The sequence below is a fragment of the Pseudophryne corroboree genome, chromosome 4 (genome assembly GCF_028390025.1).
Source record: "Pseudophryne corroboree isolate aPseCor3 chromosome 4, aPseCor3.hap2, whole genome shotgun sequence".
NCBI classification, from domain to species: Eukaryota; Metazoa; Chordata; class Amphibia; order Anura; family Myobatrachidae; genus Pseudophryne; species Pseudophryne corroboree.
In genome coordinates, this window is record NC_086447.1 from 764,218,272 (window position 1) to 764,234,857 (window position 16,586).

The following is a 16,586-nucleotide window of genomic DNA, read 5'->3' on the forward strand; positions in this document are numbered from 1 at the left end:
TATAATCCCACAAAATACCTGACTTTGTGCAAGTGAACCTAGAAGAATTTAATCTGTTTTGAAGGTTAAGGGTGGTCACACCAAATATGGATTTGATTTAGATTTATCTTCTGTTCATTCACTTTGCATTTTGTTAATTTAAAAAAAAAAAAAACTTTTAACACTTCTATTTTTGAAAGCATTCATAATTACTTTGCAGCATTTTTTCCACACCTGCCTAAAACTTTTGCACAGTATTGTATATTTTTTTTATATTTTACATGGAGATGACTGTTACTGTGCTTAAAGGATGTGGTTGTCATATAGAGTATGTGATTGGAGCTGCATATATTGTATCAGTGTCCTAAAGAGAGATCAGCTTTTATAATTCATTGAAACAATATTTTGAACATATTTAACCTACATTTATGAAATAAGACTGTTTTATGTTTTTCTTTTTATATAATATTGCAGCTGTTGAAGAGATCTTGAAAATATACAGTAGATTATTTTTAAATGAAAAGCAGTGAAAGGGTCAACACAAAGTATTTTCTTTCAGTGTATTTTCCATTTAATTTTTGAAACATTTTACTTTATGTTTTGCTGATTGTATGGTAAATACTTACCATGAGAATTATTATAATAATTTAAAAATGTATATCATAAATAAAATAATAAAAAAATTACATCATATACAACATTTACATTTGCCATTTCATAAAAAGCCACTATCTGTCAGCATACATAATTCTATTTAATTTGATTTAATGAGCAACAGTTTTAAAACTTTTAATCATCTTTCTTAAATATTATTCTCATCTTTAAAGCAAGAGTTTTATTTTACAGTAGGATCATCTGCAGCTGCAAATTGATGTAATCTTTGGAAAAATTGTAAAACTTATAATTGGTGAAAGAGATTTAGGGGTACCATAGATCACTGTGTGATAAAGCCCGAGAGGCCTGTACCAAGATATATAACAACTATTACTGTGACCACCAAATTAGAAAGTGAACTTGAGAAATAGTTATACCAACCTCTGATGGCCTGAAAGCTACGTATGGCTCCCAGAGGAGACAATCTGGTGAGACAAATCAAGAGCAGGTTATAAAATTGGACATGTTTAACAGGTGGGTAAAAGGTGAGAAAACTTTCATGTCAGCGGAAGAGAAATGTAAGTTATCTTGCAGATATGAAATTTCAAAAGGAACTCCTAGAATAACTGATTAGTTCACCCACTGTGCTGTCTATGTGTTTGTAGCAAATGTAAAAAGTTTTATAGAACCCATCATGTGTCCAGAACCATTTTTACAAGATGATATCAGTTATTGGTTGCTAAACACTCAGGGGCAAACATTTGGGTTCTAAGCAATACAGTAAATGACCTTTTCCATTGAACTTCCAATTTTTAATGATTCCCTACTGTATATGAGGATTTTAAAATACTTTTAATGATGATCATTTCCACCGATATTGTTAGGGCTCCTCCCCTGGGAACCCAACCATATACTGTAAATTTTGTATGAATCGAAGAAGAGAGGAACCTAATGCACTATCATTGGCTCCCAATTGGATCATTGTCCATAGAGGTGCATCTAGTGCTACTTATCTCTTATGCACACAAACACTTACGGTAAATATATGAGATGGTGCACATAAAAACACAAACATTGTACTGCTTAAAACTACTGCACCAATAAGGGAAATACCACTAATTTATATATTTGGTGGCATTTTTAAAATCTTTCTAATTTTTTATTCTCCTAAAACTTTCTGCTTTAGACAATGGGCTCAGATTTCTTAATTTTAGATAACCCCTAATTACAGATGTGTTGACATACTTCTTTGCTTCAGTCATGCCAAATAGCACCTCTTGTTACACCAGGTCCAATGAGACTATGGGGGTCATTTCGAGTTGTTCGCTCGTTGCCGATTTTTGCTATACTGCGATTAGTCGCTTACTGCGATTAGTCGCTTACTGTGCATGTGCAAGGTTCGCAGAGCTCATGCGCTTAGTTATTTTACACAAAAGTTAGGTATTTTACTCATGGCATAACGAAGCTTTTTCATCGCTGTGCTCAGTGGCGGATCCAGGGGGGGGGGCACTCGGGCCCGTGCCCCCCCTGTCATTTGTGGCCTCCGTCCGCGGTGTCCCCCCCGGCATCGGCACCGCACAGGGAGATGACGGGCGCCCGCTGAGATTGTGTTACCAGCGGGCGCCCGTCTCCCTGCACAGCGACAGCCAGAGGCAGGAGCTCAGTACTGAGCTCCGGCCTCCAGCGCTGTCACTGTGCGGCGTGCGCTATGGGAGAGATGTCAGTCATGACGTCTCTCTCATAGTGCTGAGGAGAGGACGCCAAGAGGAGGACTGCAGCGGTCTGGAAGCGGGAACGGGGCTTGGTAAGTATGTTCTGTTTTATCTTCCTTAATGCAGCAGGGGCATCTACTGGGGGCAAACTACGGGGGACATTACTACTGGGGAGGCATCAACAAGGGGCATTACTACTGGGGGGGCATAACTACTGGGGCATTATTACTGGGGGCATCTACTGGGGGCATTACTACTGAGGGGTCATCTTTTGGGGGCATTACTACTGGGGGCAGCTACTGGGGGCCATCTACTGGGGGCATTATTACTGGGGACCATCTACTGGGGGCATTATTGCTGGGGGGTATCTACTGGGGGCATTACTACTGGGGGGTCATCTATTGGGGGCATTACTACTGGGGGCAGCTACTGGGGGCAAACTACTGGAGGACATTATTAATGGGGGGCATCTACTGGGGGACATTATTACTGGGGGGCATCTACTGGGGGCAAACTACTGGGGGACATTATTACTGGGGGTCAACTACAAAGGGGCTAACAACTGGGGGCATACTACAGGAGGGCATTACTACTGGTGGCGTAACTACAGGGGCATTACTACTGGCGGCTTAACTACAGGGGGGCCAGACTACTGGGGGCATAACTACAGGGGCCAAACTACAGGGGGATAACTACTGGGGGCATTACTACTGGGGGCTAAAATACAAGGGGGGCATAACTATAGGGGCTAAACTACAATGGGGCAAACTACAGGGGTGCATTACTACTGGTGGCTAAACTACAAGCAGGCAAACTACTGGGGGCATTACCACTGGGAGGCTAAACTAAAGTGGGCGAGGGTAAACTACTGGGGTCATAACTGCAGGGGCATTACCACTGGGGGCATAACTACTAGGGTGCTAAATGATTGGGGGCATTACTACAGGCAACATTACTACTGGGGGTAATACGAGCATTGCATAAGGGGCACCACTACTATGGGGTTTATATAAGGGGCACTACCAGTACAGTGGACATTGCATAATGAGCGCTACAACTGTGGGCATTGTATAAGATGCGCCACCTCACATGCACCGAAGCCGCACGCAAATGTACTTGCCCCTTTCATGGTGCCCCCCCCTATCATTTTCTTCTGGATCCGCCCCTGGCTGTGCTGATCGTAGTGTGATTGACAGGAAGTGGGTGTTTCTGGTCGGAAACTGGCCGTTTTATGGGAGTGTGCATAAAAACACAGGCGTTCGAGTTGCAAAACGCAGGAGTGGCTGGAGAAACGGGGGAGTGGTTGGGCAAACGCTGGGTGTGTTTGTGACGTCAAACCAGGAACGAAAAGGACTGAGCTGGTCGCAATGGCTGAGTAAGTCTGGAGCTACTCAGAAACTGCTAAGAAATTTCTATTCGCAATTCTGCTAATCTTTCGTTCGCACTTCTGCTAAGCTAAGATACACTCCCAGAGGGTGGCAGCTTAGCGTGTGCAATGCTGCTAAAAGCAGATAGCGAGCGAACAACTCGGAATCACCTCCTATGCTAGCACCTAGTGTCTTTTTTGCAACTTTTTTTGCCAAAAATGTATCTGAATCGCAGTGCAACTAGGACACACCCAGAGACTGTGCTCATGAATTTGACACGTGACACTTGTATATCTGTGTGCTCTTAATTTGCATACAAACTTTTATGATGCAGTGGCCACGGCTATTTTCCAAGTCAAGTTCCTTTGTGTTTCATGTACAGCAATGGTTCCCAAACTCGATCCTCAAATTAATCAACACAGACATAGGCGTGCGCAGAACATTTTATTAGGGGGTGCTCGATTAGAAGGGCGTGTTTAGCACCGCCTATTGGGCATGTCTAACACCACCTAATGGGCATGTCTAGCACCACCTATCAGGCGTGTCTACCACCACATATTGACACTCAATGCAGACTAAATAATATAGAGAATTGATGCACATATATATATATATATATATATATATAATCTGTTTAATATATGTTCAATTTGTATATTTTTTTACCATAGATTATATCCTAATCTCTCGAAATATATATCGATATTGAATTTGAACTTGTCCTCCTCCAAGAGGAACGCTGTATTGTGTGGCGTTGGCACATGATGAGGAGAGAGAGCGCGTGGGTGGGAGCATGAGCGGGCATGCACGCGGCATGACATCATCCCGACACATCCTACAGGTTAGAGGAACTGGGAGTAGGATTACGTCGGGTGATGCTGCACCATAAAAATGAATGACAGCCAGACTGAGCGGAGGGGGTGGCAGGAGCAATGGGTGGGAGGACAGAAATGAGCACACTCTGCGATCGCCGATACTGCAGCAGCAGGTGTGTGTGAGGGGGTTACAGACATTAGGGGGTGCCTGTGCGCACCAGGCACCCCCCTGCGCACGCCTATGAACACAGACTCCTGATGCGTCACAGTTGCAACAAATTGCAAACTAGAATGTAGAGCCAGATTTAGGGGGTAATTCAGACCTGATCGCTGCTGTGCATTTTCGCTCAGCGGGCGATCAGATCTGAACTGTGCATGCGTATGCACCGCAATGCGCTGGCAAGCCAGATGACTGCACCTGGGATTGGTGCCTAGCGACAGGATGGTGCGAAAAAAGCGATGGCAACTGACCGTTTTACAGGAGTGTCCGGAAAAATGCAGGTGGGACCAGCCGTTTTCAGGGAGGGTGTCTGACGTCAGCTCTGGCCCTGATCAGCAGGATTACATCGCAGAGGAAGAGTAAGTCCTGAGCAGAGACTGCACAAACTGATGTTTGTGCAGTTCTGCTACAAATACGATCGCACACCTGCACAGACCTATCCCCCTCCCCCTGTAGGAGGCAACTATCTGATCGCAGGGCTGCAAAAAATGCACCCTAGCGATCAGGTCTGAATTACTCCCTCAGTCCTCATGGGACCCTAGGCAAGATATCAGTTTGGGGCCCCCCTCACTCTATCAATCAATCAATCAATCAATCAATCAATCCATAGCACTATATTTTTGTCCCTTGCATTTTTGATGCCACTCACTGTTACCTTCCCCAAATGGTCCCTTCAATCACTCTGTGTTGGAATTCTCTCTACAAGTGGCATCGTACAAGTACCTTGGCACATTTAAAGTTAACCGACCGCCCACATGCAGTGTATGAAACCATTTTGTGTTTCCAAACATTTCTCATCCTAATATTGCTTTTACAAGATTGTCATTAGTCCCTAGCACAGGGATTAGCAGTGGGTGACGGGGAGAGAGAGAGAGAGAGAGAGAGAGAGAGAGAGAGGGTGATGTGGAGAGAGAGACGATGACAAGCAGGGGGTGATGGAGAAGCAGTGGGTGATGAAGAGGATAACAGAGTGATGGAGCAGGTGATAGGGAGAAGCAGTGGGTAATAGTGAGAAGGTAACAGGAAGACTCAGAGGGTGACAGAGAGTGGGTGAAAGGGAGAGGTAGAGGGTGATGGAGACAGGGTGACGGAGAGGATGATCAGCAATGGTGGACAGGGAGAGGAAGAGGGTGATGGCGAGAGGATGACAAGCAAGAGTAGACCGGGAGAAGCAGTGGGTGATAGGGTGCTGTCCATTTAAAAAAAACAAAAAAGTGCACCCTCCCAATCCCCCACTATATTTTATGTTTAAAATATATAAAAGTGCGGGGAGATCCGCTGTGTGATGTTATGATGCAGCGGATGTCATGGCACAAGCACAGTGCTCCTGTGGAAATGCGGGTGCTTAGGTTGCCTTGCGGGAAATCCAGCCCTGCTAAGATGCATTTTTGGCAAAAAAAGATCTGTCACAAAACTAGTGGCAATCATCTCCAGCTGTGTGGTATATCGTGGCTAGATGTATGAGGACACATAAAGTGAGAAAAGATGTGTGAATTCAATTAGGAAAGGTAATTCTGTGACTACATGAAAGGAGGAAGGAGTATGAAAGTGGTTATTAGTCCACGCACACCACCCAACAAAGACAGCCATGGCATGTAGGAAACAGCCAGAAAGCACTACCCAAGGCACAATTGTATTGCTGGTTGTATGGAGGGCGAGTACTCCTTATGAATGAATTCTCTCTGGAACACCAATAAGAGTAATAGATACAACTATTGATGAACCTTACATTTATCAGTACACTAGTTACCAGACCATCAAAATGACAGAACAGCATAACAGTAATGTCAGAGCTGGCAGCTATGCATGCCTGAATGGAGTAACACTTGAATTGCTCCGTCAAGCACCATCTGGTGGACGCCGATGCTCAAAACACTTTAATTCCCCCCATTTATGTGAGAAGCAGCATTATCCTTTTATTATATAGGATATGGACAAAATGACTGTGAATGGATAATAGACAACTTCCGATATCAGCTGGTACAATTACTGTTAGTCCATCTTTACTTTCTTTGGTTTCCCAACTGGAATTTCATTGTGATTTTGGAATTTACTATGATAAATTTTTAGGCTTCTAGGAAGCATTTTTAATGCCCTATTATTTACACCAAGAAATTTTTGGAACTTTTTTTATATTTTTTAAATGTTGCATGTTATGTTATGTATTGTCTAAACTGTATACTGGTATTAGGGACACATCATTTGAGGTTTGCTATTTTTGTGAATTTATTTCCAATATTTATATAAATATGTTTTATTAATAAATACATTTTAATACATTACATATATAAATAATATTATTTACTTCTGTGAAAAAGCACAATTTTAAATGTATTATATATGTAGAGGAGGTGCAAAAGAATGCTGTGGAAGCAGGTTTGCTTGTATACACTGTGGCAGAATTAATCAACTTAAAACAGGTTGAACACGATGGGCAATTTGCCTCTATTCAACCTCAAATACTATGTTACTATGTTACTATGTATGTCTGAATGTTGTGAAGCAAATACTGAGGCAGGTTTGCTGGAAAACATTGAGGTACAAAGTAGAATGCTGTGAAGCAAATGGCTGAAAGGCCAGGACAAAAGAAAGATAAAAGTGCATCCTGAAAGGTAAAGTGCTCAGTGCTTGTGTCTTACTAGCGCAAAGTGCCATCACCACTGCATTTTCAGGCACCTCTGGCTCAGGCAGCACCAGGACCTCATAGCACCTTGGGCTGCAAGCTGCCCAGGTCATCAAGCCATGCCAAGCTTTTCTCCATTCTATACCAGGGGCTCTTTCAACACCCTCTGCAAAAGAACAAATACTACACTTGATCTTAGCCAAAAAGCAGAGAAGTGATAAACATTTACATATTACCCAAAGTACAGTAGATCTATTCAATACTAAGAAAGGTGATTATCACATGATTACCTTTTCCAATCCCCATGACCATGCCAACCTGTAAACATATAGGACGGGATGTAATGCTGCCCGAGTTCGGGTGATGTGCGGGATTCCGTCCGAACTCGGACGTTTTTTAAAGGGACAATCACTTACAAAGCATGGTTTTGCCTTGTAAGTGATTGCCCCTTTAATAAAATATCAGAGTTCGGACGGAATCCTGCACATCACCCGAACTCGGGCAGCATTACATCCCGTCCTATATGTTTACAGGTTGGCATGGTAATGGGGCATTACATCCTACTCCATAGAGAGATATACAGTATGTTTGCTGCACTGTTTAAATGTCACATACTGTATAATTAACCAACACGCAACGTTGCATCACTTACCATTGCAATCTAAACTTCTCTTCTTTTTCCAAGGCTTTATGCGCAAGTAGCACAATATACAACTCAATTCAAGCATGCTGTCAGGAAATAAACAACATTTTGCATCTGTAAATGCATACCTGGATTCTATTTGTTTGTAACTTCTTTACTAAAATACAGATGTGACACTCTTCAGCTTACCCGGGATCGCAGGTATTCAAGGCAGGTTTGCCACAATGCGGGTGCATACGTAAAGTCGTTGCAGCAATATGTAGACAATGCATTGAGCAATTGCGGGTGTGACTATATTCACCTTGACATGAATCATTGCAATTGCGGCAAAGTCACACCTGTGACCCGTTCGCGGGTAAGATTAAGGTGGCCACATCTGTATGATGAAGATATTTCAGTAAGTTTTGAATTTCTGCAAATATATTTTTCAACAGCAAACTAAGAATTTTGCTAATATGTGGCAAGAAAAAGTTCTAAGAAATAATTTCAGAAATGTAAAACAGTCAAATTAGGCACTGAAATCCATCAATGGGCTTATGTTTTAATACTGTCTCTTTTCTTTAGTCACCTTTTATCTTTTAGTCAATAAAAAATGTACACCATGGTGGGTAGGTGTCTTGTGCTACCTCCTAGTGCATATATAATCTTTTAGCCTTTGTGTGATCATATGCTATTTTTTGTGTTCTTTTTTTATTATCCTCATTTTTTTGTTCTGTCTTTAGCAGTCCAGAGTTATAGCATTGTGGAGGTGTATCATCTCTCTAATCTAATGGGAAGTCTCTCAAATCTAGGTATACATCTATCCTGCCATTTGCTTGTGGTTCCTCAATTAGCTAGTTCCTTGAGGCTATTCTACTTCCTGTGACATCTGACTATGACTACTGGCATTGGATATCAGTGACTTTTAGCTCTTGCTTTTGGTGATTCCTGGGGTCTGGATTTTGGTGACTCCTGGCTCGGATTAATTATCTTGCATACCAAACTTCTACTCCTCCCCTGCTTCTCCTCTATCAAGATGACCGTTGAAGGCTTTTGTCAATGTTTTTTCACCATCAGTAAGAAGGCCTCAATTAGGAGCCGTTGATGGTTTGCTAGCCGCTTATGGCCAATGGACACTTTCTACTCTCTTAGGAGGTAGGCTTAGCATATTTCAGCTTCATATCATGTGTTGATGTTTTACCATCTATGAACCTGGACCTATTGCCTGACTATCATTGCTTTACAATTTCTATTAGTATATCATAAGCCATTCAACATGTATATCAACAAAATTAACCCATTGCCAGCATTACCCTTTGCATCAAGTTATCATTTGTTTTTGTGTTTACCCCAGCAATTATGAAATCCTGCCTGTCAGTTATTCTATGCAAAATGTACGACTCTCTGTTTCCTGTGCCTGCTATACAGTATATCTACAATACTACAACTGTGTGAATTTCTAATAAACTACTGTACATGTTTAAGTAATCATAAGTGTCTCTGATCCTTGGGGCCCGGTACAGGTGTCCCCTTTGACACCCCCCCCCCCTCCCCGTTGCCGGCCCTGACTCTATGGGTGTTGTGGACACCCACGAGTGGGAATAATGCCTGTTAGTCGGCACTCTGACTGTCAGGATGTAGAGGGGACGGGATGTAGCCATTGGTATTGTGACTGGCGGTCTCCTGATCGCCGGTCACATAACTACGGCCCACTCAAATGATGTACTGTAGCTCAGTCATATATGTTGCCAGAACAATGAAAAGTGTGTGCAAGTTTTCTCATTCTCCCCTATTTAATTCAAAGAAATGATTTTAATGATAGTCTTTTAATGTTTTCAATGATTTTAATATTTTACCAAAGAAAATATATACAATGCAGCATGTCAATAAGTATACCAAAAAATAGGATTTTGGTTACCTACCGGTAAATCCTTTTCTCGTAGTCCGTAGAGGTTGCTGGAGTCCACATTAGTACCATGGGGGTATAGACGGGTCCACCAGGAACCATTGGCACTTTAACAGATTGAGAGTGTGGGCTGGCTCCTCCCTCTATGCCTCTCCTACCAGACTCAGTCTAGAAACTGTGCCCGAGGAGACGGACATCTTCGAGAGAAGAATTCAGATAGTGGCGAGATTCATACCAGCTCACACATACAAGACACATCAAGCTAACTAGCTTGAAAAACTCAGCAACTGCTGAAACATTACTTACCAAGTAACAATGCAGTACATAACTAAACAAAGTTGTACTGAACCAGATAACGGTTGCAGGAAAACGAAGCGCTGGGCAGGCGCCCAGCATCCTCTACGGACTATGAGAAAAGGATTTACTGGTAGGTAACCAAAATCCTATTTTCTCTTACGTCCTAGAGGATGCTGGGGTCCACATTAGTACCATGGGGATGTACCAAAGCTCCCAGAATGGGAGGGAGAGCGCGGAGGCTCCTGCAGAACTGATTGACTGAACTTCAGATCATCTGAGGCCAAAGTATCGAACTTGTAGAACTTAGCAAACGTGTTCGACCCAGACCAAGTTGCCGCTCAGCAAAGTTGTAACGCCGAGACACCCTGGGCAGCCGCCCAGGAAGAACCCACCTTACGAGTAGAGTAAGCCTAAACAGATTTTGGACACGGCAATCCAGCCATAGAATAAGCATGCTGGATAGTAAACCTGATCCAGCGAGAGATTGTCTGCTTAGAAGCAGGACACCCAATTTTCTTGGGATCATACAGGACAAACAGAGTGTCCGATATTCTGTGACGAGTAGTCCTCATCACATAGATCTTCAGAGCCCTTACAACATCCAAGGACTTTGCAGAATTTGAGTAGTCAGTAGCAACTGGCACCATGATAGGTTGGTATGAAATGCCGACACAACCTTCGGAAGAAACTGCTGACGCGGCTGAAGCTCAGCTCTATCTTCATGGAAGATCAAGTATGGGCTTTTACATGACAAAGCCCCCAACTCTGACACACGTCTAGCAGAAGCTAAGGCCAACAAAGTGACAGCCTTCCACGTAAGAAACTTGACCTCTACCTCTTGTAGAGGCCTAAACCAGTCAGATTGGAGAAACTGCAATACCACGTTAAGATCCCATGGCGCCGTAGGCGGTACAAAGGGAGGTTGGATGTGCAGGACTCCTTTCAAAAAGGTCTGAACCTCAGGGAGGTCAGCCAATTGTTCCTGGAAGAAAATGGATAGGGCCAAAATCTGGACCTTTACGGATCCCAACCTCAGACCCATATCCACACCTGCTTGCGGGAAGAGGAGAAACCGTCCCAGTTTAAACTCCACCGTAGGAAACTTCTTGGACTCACACCAAGACACATATTTTTTCCAAATACGATGGTAATGTTTAGACGTTACTCCTTTCCTAGCCTGTATCAGGGTAGGAATAACCTTGTTCAGAATGCCCTTCCGAGCTAGTATCAGGCATTCAACCTCCATGCCGTCAAACGTAGCCGTGGTAAGTCTTGACAGGCGAACGGCCCCTGCTGCAGCAGGTCCTCTCAAAGAGGAAGAGGTCTTGGCTCTTCTCGTAGTAGATCTAGAAGGTCCACGTACCAAGCCCTTCTCAGCCAGTCTAGAGCAATGAGGATCGCTTGAACCCTTGTTTTCCTTATGAGCGTTAGGATTCCATTGATGAATGGGAGTGGTGGAAACACGTACACTGACTGGAATACCCACGGAGACACCAGGGCATCCACTGCCACTGCCTGTGGGTCCCTCGACCTGGAACAATAACGCAGAAGCTTCTTGTTGAAACGAGATGCCATCATGTCTATTTGGGGTAATTCCCAAAGGTCTGTTATTTCCTTGAACACCTCCGGATGGAGACCCCACTCCCCTGGATGGAGATCGTGTCTGCTGAGGAAGTCTGCTTCCCAGTTGACCACTCCCGGAATGAAGATTGCTGACAGCACCAACGCATGTTTTTCTGCCTAGAGCAGGATTCTTGCCACCTCTAACATTGCAACTCTGCTCTTCGTTCCGAACTGTCAGTTTATGAAAGCCACTGTTGTTACATTGTCAGACTGCACTTGAATGGCCCAATTTTTAGGAGATGGGCTGCCTGAAGAAGACCGTTGTAAACAGCTCTTAATTCCAGAATGTTGATCGGTAGGCCGACTTCCAGAATTGACCACCTTCCTTGGAAGGTCTCCCCTTGAGTGACTGTGCCCCAGCCCCGGAGGCTTGCATCCATGGTTAGAAGGATCCAGTCCTGAATCCCGAACATGCTGCCCTCCAGAAGGTGAGTTCATTGGAGCCACCAGAGGAGTGAAATCCTGGCTTTTGGCGACAGACGAATTCTCAGGTGCATGCAGAAGAGATCCTGACCACTTGTCCAGGAGATTCAGCAGGAAAAACCTAGCATGAAACCTTCCGTACTGGAGGGCCTCGTAAGAGGCCACCATCTTCCCCAGAAGGCAATTGCAGTGACGAACCGACACCCGGGCCATCTTCAGGACATCCCGGACCGATGTTTGCATCACCAACACTGTTTCTCGTGGAAGAAACACCCTCAACACTTCCGTGTCGAGGATCAATCCCAGAAAGGACAACTTCCTGGATGGTTCCAAAGTGATTTCGGAATGTTCAGAATCCAAACATGGGTCGTGAGAGCCATGGACCGCAACAGCTTCTCCTTGGACGATGCCTTTATCAGCAGAACGTCCAGATATGGAATCATGTTCACCCCTTGTGTGCGGAGGAGAACCATCATTTGGTGAATACCCTCGGTTCTGTGGAGAGGCCAAATGGCAGGTCCTGGAACTGGAAATGATAGTTCAATAGAGCGAATCGGAGAATTGCTTGACGCGGCTGCCAAAACGGAATGTGGGGTTATGCATCCTCGATATCCAGGGATACCAGGAAAACCCCTTCTCCCAATATTACCGCCCTTAGAGACTCCATTTTGAACTTGCACTCCCTCAGAAAAGGGTTTTTTTAAGTTTAGAATGGGTCTGACCGAACCATCCGGTTTCGGTATATGTAAAGGTTCAAATAGAAACCTTTGTTTTGCATATGATGTGGTACTGGCACAAGAACCTGTGCCTCCACCAACATCTGGACGGCATCCTGCCAGACAGTCCTGTCTGCCAGCAGAGCTGGCAGGCCTGAATTGATAATCGGTGAGGAGAGAAATGAAATACCAGCCTGTATCCCTGGGACACAGTATATTGCACCCAGGGATCCAGGCTGGACGACACCCAGACATGACTGGAATGTCTGAGCTGCACTCTCACCGGCCCCACCACCAGGGCGTGCAGTCCACCATCATGCGGAGGACTTTAGTGCACCTGAAGCAGGCTTCTGTTCCCGGGAACCTGCAGCAGCAGGTTTTCTGGACTTGGGCTTACCTCCCCGAAAGGAGGCATTGGATGGCCTGGCTTCTCTGTTTGGCAGCCCCACAGTGCTGTGATGCAGTTGAAGAAAAGGGTTTCTTCGGAGCAGGCGTAGCTGAGGGAAGAAAAGGTGACTTACCCGCTGTAGCCATGGAGAGCCACGCATCTGGCACTTCCTCAAAGAGAGCCTGACCTGTGTAGGGTAGGGTCTCCACACTTCTCCTGGATTCTGCGTCGGCAGACCACTGACATAGCCACAGTCCACGATGAGCTGAGACAGGCATGGAAGAAATTCCTGCAGGTCCTTCATGGATTCAGCCAGAAAACCTGCCGAACCCTGAATGTTACGCAAAAACAATTTAACATCATTTTTGTCCATTTTATCTAAATCCTCAAGTAATGTGCCTGACCACTTTACTAAGGACTTGGCAATGCCCCTGAAGGCGTGCACACTGATCTGAGCATATTATCAATCTTACGGTCAGCCGGCTGCAATACCGGTCGGGTTTCCCACTCAGTCCTATCCTCCACAGGGAAAGGAAAAACCACCTGGATCCTCTTAGGGATCTGGAATTTTCCGCAGGATTAACCCATGCTTTTTCAAACATAGCATATAAAGCCTTTGACGCAGGGAAGGTTAGCGAGGTTTCGTTATCAGTGAAGGAAGCCTCCTCAACCTGCTCAGGCATTGTATCAGAAATATTAAACATATCTCTAATGGCCTCTATCATTAACTGCACTTGTGTAAGATATGCAGTCCCCCCAAACATATCCCCATCACCGTCCGCAGTGTCAGAAATGGTACCCGTGTCAACCTGCCTAATCTGTGCAAGAACACATGTTTGGGAACATATAGAGGAGGGCCCTGAGGTGACAGAACTGGGCCAGACTGCCATAGAGTCCTGTAAAGCCTGAGGTGCAAATTTAGATTGTGCAGCTCTATTAGAAGTCTGAGAAATCACAGATTCGATAGAGGAAAAACACTCAGGTTTCCTTGCTGGTATCTGTGCTAAACCAGTGCTATCCTGATTAAATGGAATGGGATCATCCTGAGAGGACATATCCTCTGCAGCATATGACACAGAGACCCTGGACATTGCTTAATGGAGACCACAGACACTCCACACACACACACACACACACACACACACACACACACACACACACACACACACACACACACGGGAGGGTAGACAGGGTTTCCCCCCCAAGAGTGGCAAGAGAGACACAGAGATTGGAGCCAACCCACACACAGCGCTTTAAACACAAAGGGAGACCCCTTATCAGCGCTGACTGTGCACCTTAATAAGTTACACAGTCATTTTGCAGCCTCCCTCCCCCCCCTTCTACAACACCCTGGTACCGTGAGAGATAGCTGGAGTTGTTGTGGAGGGACTTGCTTCTACCTGGACAGTACTGTGCAGGCAGGAAGATGGCGCTGAACGCTGCTGGATCCACTCTGAGGAGAAGCTCCGCCCCCATAATGGCGCTGTCTTCCCACTCTTCATAAGATTATACTGGCCTGAGGTTTGATGCTGGCTGAGATCCTGGGACCCCGACAGGCTGTGTGACCAGTGTAGGGTGTAGGCGCTGGCTCAGGGCTCCCCTCACAACACCACACAGTGTACCGCTGAGCCTCCTGGAGCGCAGTTAATACTGCGCTCCTACCCTGATGCCGCCATCTTCACACCGCCCCCCCCCCCCTTGCTAGGGGGGGTTGGTGTCTCACTCGCCACAATCTTCAGCTCTGCAAGGGGGTGGCGGCATGCTGCTGGGGTGAGCGATCCGGGATCCGGTCTGAAGATCGACAGTATCTAGGTCGACAATGTTTAGGTCGACCACTATAGGTCGACAGTCACTAGGTCGACATGGATGGAAGGTCGACAGGGTTTCTAGGTCGACATGTGCTAGGTCGACAGGTCTAAAGGTCGACATGAGTTTTTCACTTCTTTTTTTTTTTCATACTTAACGATCCACGTGGACTACGATTGGAACGGTAAAGTGTGCCGAGCGAAGCGGTAGCGGAGCAAAGGCACCATGCCCGAAGCATGGCGAGCGTAGCGAGCCATGCGAGGGGACGCGGTGCACTAATTTGGGATCCCGGTCACTTTACGAAGAAAACGACACAAAAAAAAAATCCTCATGTCGACCTTTAGACCTGTCGACCTAGCACATGTCGACCTAGAAACCCTGTCGACCTTCCATCCATGTCGACCTAGTGACTGTCGCCCTATAGTGGTCGACCTAAACATTGTCGACCTAGATACTGTCGATAAAACGAACCACACCCGAGCGATCCCCTGTGGCGGGGAACGATCTATCCTCTCTGGAGCTCAGTGTCCAGTAAGCGGAGACAGTGGCTCAGACCCCGCAGGGCGGACACTGCTCCCCCCCAAGTCCCTCGCTGCAGGGAGGCTGTTGCCAGCAGCCTCCCTGTAAAACAATAAACTCTAAAAAATAACTTTTACTAAGGAATCTCTGGAGAGCTCCCCTAGCTGTGACCGGCTCCTCCGGGCACATTTTCTAAACTGAGTCTGGTAGGAGGGGCATATAGGGAGGAGCCAGCCCACACTCTCAAACTCTCAAAGTGCCAATGGCTCCTGGTGGACCCGTCTATACCCCCATTTTACTAATGTGGACCCCAGCATCCTCTAGGACGTAAGAGAAAATAAGGTAATCACACTATAGCTACCAATTAAACTGTTTTAAGTAGAACTTTGTAATTAATATCAACAGGTACAGACAAATTATACCAGAAAAAAACTACACATACTGCAAAACACAATGCAATATAGAAATGTGAGGGAAGTACATATATATTATTTAAATTTGACGAAAAAGAGGAAGTAATAAAATTTTTATAATCACCATATAAATCTATTAAGGATTTCTTGTAATGGTTAATGACCGATCAATTATTACTTCCATAGCCACTAACTTCTTCACTTCATCTTGATTTATTTACATTACATTCTCGTAATCCATTGCATTATCATATTTATAATTACAGTCATTCTTTAGTATTGATTAAACATAATGGAAACCACTTAACATTAAATAAAACAAAACTCACACTTAAATTGGAATAAAAATGTTTCTACTGGCAAAGATTCAGGTTTCAACTTTACAAATGTCTTATTTTACAATTAGCCCCCTTCCGTACATCGTTTGTAATTATTTGTATATGTAAATGATGACATAAAATTGGATAATGTAAAAGCAAATGGCATTTTTGTGATTTGCTCACTCCCATTTAAAATAATTTCTCGGTCACAGCAATGTAGGCTAATAGGTTGTGATAAAAGGA

General features: G+C 44.8%; 1 pseudogene; it reads right to left on the reverse strand.

Moving 5' to 3' along the window:
• Positions 1-7,434: 7,434 nt before the first annotated feature.
• On the reverse strand, positions 7,435-7,529 carry LOC134913256 (U2 spliceosomal RNA; annotated as a pseudogene).
• Between the last annotated feature and the right edge of the window lie 9,057 nt (positions 7,530-16,586).